Consider the following 3,713-nt stretch of genomic DNA (forward strand, 5'->3'; position numbering starts at 1 on the left):
GATCCCCTTTACCCACTTCACCCTACCCCTATCCCCCTATAATTGACCCCCTTTATCCTGTCTACCTCCTCCCTCTTCCCCTACCCCTTACCCTCTGATACCCACTAGTATATATTCCATGTCCATGAGTCTCTGTTTGTACTATTCATTTGTTGCTTTTAGGTTTATATCCCAAATATAAGTGATATCATGTGATTTTCAACTTTTTCTGTCTGGCTTATTTCGCTTAGCATGATTATCTCGAGGTCTATCCATGTTGTCGCAAATGGCAGTATTCCATTTTTTTTTTTTTAACACCTACAGCACCTGGTATTCCTAGGTGGTCTCCCATCCAAGTACTAACCAGGCCCAACCTGCTTAGCTTCTGAAATCAGACGAGATCGGACACATTCAAGGTGGCATGGCTGTAGAAGCCGTATTTCATCTCTTCTTTTGGCTGAGTAATATTCCATTGTATATATGTACCACGGCTTCTTTAGCCAATCATCTATCATAGGACACTTCAGTTGCTTCCATGTCCTGGCCACTGTGAATAATGCTGCTATGAACATTAGTGTGCAAATATCTTTTTGGATATGAGTTTTCAAGTCTTTGAGGTAAATACCCAGTAGAGGGATTGCTGGATCATATGGTAGATCAATTCTTAGTTTTTTGAGGAAACTCCATACTGTTTTCCATAGTGGCTGTACCAATTTGTAGTCTCACCAGCAGTGTCTGAGGGTTCCTTTTTCTCTGCATCCTCTCCAGCATTTGTTATTAGTTGTCCTGTTGATTATAGCTATTCTAACAGGTGTGAGATGGTACCTCAGTGTGGTTTTGATTTGCATTTCCCAAATAACTAGCAATATTTAGCATCTTTTCAAATATTTATTGGCCATTTGTATGTCCTCTAGGGAGAAGTGTCTGTTCAGGTCTTCTGCCCATTTTTTGATTGCATCATTTGCTTTTTAATTGTTATTGAGTTGTATGAGTTTTTGTATATTTTGGATATTAGGCCTTTATCACAGGTGTTGCTTGCAAATGTATTTCCCCATTCAAATGGCTGTCTCTTTACCTTGTTGATGGTTTCTCTAACTGAGCAGAAGCTTTTTAGTTTGATGTAGTCCCATTCATTTATGTTAGCTTTTACTTCCTTTGCTTTTGAGGTCAAATTCATAAAATCTTCTTTAAGTCCAAGGTCCTTGAGTTTAGTTCCTATGTTTTCTTCTATGCATTTTATTGTTTCAGGTTCTTAATTCATTCTGAGTTGATTTTGGTGTGTGGTGATAGACAACAGTCTAGTTTCATTCTTTTGCAGGTGGCTTTTCAGTTTTTCCAGCACTATTTATTGAAGAGGCTTTCCTTTCTATACTGTATGTTTTTGGCTTTTTTGTTGAAAATTATTTGCCCATATAAATATGGGTTTACTTCTGGACTCTTGGTTCTGTTTCACTGGTCTGTGTGTCTGTTTTTCTGCCAATACCATGCCATTTTGATTAATGTTGCTTTGTAGTATAATTTGAAGTCGAGCCGAGTGATGCCTCCAGCCTCATTCTTTTTTCTCGAGACAGCTTTGGCAATTCGGGGTCTTTCGTACTTCCATACAAATCTGATGACTTTTTGGTTCTATTTCTTTAAAAAATGCCGATGGGGTGTTGATGGGGATTGCATTAAATCTGTATAATGCTTTAGGTAATATGGTCATTTTAACTGTTGATTCTTCCAATCCAAGAACACGAAATATCTTTCCATTTCTTTGTATCTTCCTTGATTTCTTTTAATACAGTCTTGTACTTTTCATTATATAGGTCCTTCATATGTTTCGTTAAATTTATTCCTAGATATTTTATTCTTTTTGTTGCAATTGCAAAAGGAATTATTTTTTCTACTTCCTTCAATGACATTTCATAATTAGAGTATAGGAACACTATAGATTTTTGAACATTGATTTTGTATCCAGAGATTTTACCGTATTTGCTTATTGTTTCTAGTAGTGTTCTTGTGGAGTCTTTAGGGTTTTCTATATAGAGAATCATCCACAAATAGTGACAGTTTGAAATCTTCATATTCTATTTGGAATCCTTTTATATCTTTCTCTTGTCTGATTGCACACACTAGGACATCCAATGTTAGATTGAATAAGAGTGGCGATAATGGACAGCCTTGTCTTGTTTCTGATCTTAGAGGGAAGGTTTTTAATTTTTGACTGTTCAGTATAATGTTGGCTGAGGGTTTGTCATATACGGCCTTTATTTTATTAAGGTACTTTCCTTCTGTACTGATTTTGTTAAGTGTTTTGATCATAAATGGATGCTGTATCTTGTCGAAGGCTTTTTCTGCATCTATTGATATGATCATATGATTCTTATTTTTTAATTTGCTTATGTGGTGTATCACATTAATCGATTTGCATATGTTGAACCATCCTTGTGCCCCTGGGATGAAGCCCACTTGATCATGGTACATAATCTTTTTAATATGTTGCTGTGATTGGTTTGTTAATATCTTATTTAGGATTTTTGCATCTGTGTTCATAAGAGATATTGGTCTGTAGTGTTCTTTTTTGTGTGTTATCTTTACCAGGTTTTGGTATCAGAGTAATATTGGCCTCATAAAATGAGTTGTGAAGTATTGCCTTCTCTTTGATTTTTTGGAAGAGTTTGAGGAGAATAGGTATTAAATCTTCTTTGAATGTTCGGTAGAATTCAGTGGTAAAGCCTTCTGGTTCTGGACTTTTACTTTTGGTAGGTTTTTGATGATTGTTTCAACTTCCATACTGCTGATGAGTCTATTTAGATTTTTCAGTTCTTCTTAATTCAGTGCACGAAGGTTGTATTTTTCTAAGTACTGGTTATTAAATTTCTTCTTGGTTATTAAATTTGGTGTTATATATACTTATTCATAGTATTCTTGCATGATCCTTTGTATTTCTGCAATGTCAGTCATAATTTCCTCTTTCATCCCTGATTTTGTTTATTTGTGTCCTTCTTTTTTCTTTAGTGAGTCTAGCCAGGGGTTTGTCAATTTTATTAACTTTCTCAAAGAACCAGCTCTTTGTTGCATTTATTTTTTCTATTTATTTATTTATTTATTTATTTTTTTGGTGATTTTTGTTTTCAATTTCATTTATTCCTGCTCTAATTTTGATGATTTTTTTCCTTCTGCTGACATTAGGCTTCATTTATTCTTCTTTTTCTAGTTTTTTTAAGATGAAGCGTTAGGTCGTTTATTTGGGCTTGTTCTAGTTTTTGGAGATAGGCCTGTAATGATATGAACTTTTCTCTTATGACTGCTTTTGCTGTGTCCCAAAAGTTTTGATATGTTGTACTATCATTATCATTTGTTTCTACATATCTCTTGATCTTTCTTTTTATTTCTTCTCTGACCCAGTTATTATTCAGTAGCAAGTTGTTTAATCTCCACGTATTTGTGGTTCTTCCCGTTTTCTTTTTGTAGTTGATCTCTAGTTCCAAAGCATTATGATCAGAGAATACAGTTGGTATGATTTGAACCCTCTTATATTTGTTGAGGCTATTTCTGTGTCCCAGTATGTGGTCGATTCTTGAGAATGTTCCATGTGCACTAGAGAAGAATGTATAAGTAGCTGTTTTGCCATGGAAGGCTCTGTAAATGTCAATTATGTCCAGTTGGTCTAATGTGTCATTTAAGGACGTTATTTCCTTAATGATTTTCTGTTCCGATGATCTGTCCATCTCCGACATTGAGATATTTAG

General features: G+C 34.9%; 1 pseudogene; it reads right to left on the reverse strand.

Annotated features, from left to right (window-relative positions):
• Positions 1-294: 294 nt before the first annotated feature.
• On the reverse strand, positions 295-412 carry LOC111747040 (annotated as a pseudogene).
• Positions 413-3,713: the final 3,301 nt, after the last annotated feature.

This window comes from Pteropus vampyrus, unplaced genomic scaffold (assembly GCF_000151845.1).
Source record: "Pteropus vampyrus isolate Shadow unplaced genomic scaffold, Pvam_2.0 Scaffold208, whole genome shotgun sequence".
Lineage (NCBI taxonomy): Eukaryota > Metazoa > Chordata > Mammalia > Chiroptera > Pteropodidae > Pteropus > Pteropus vampyrus.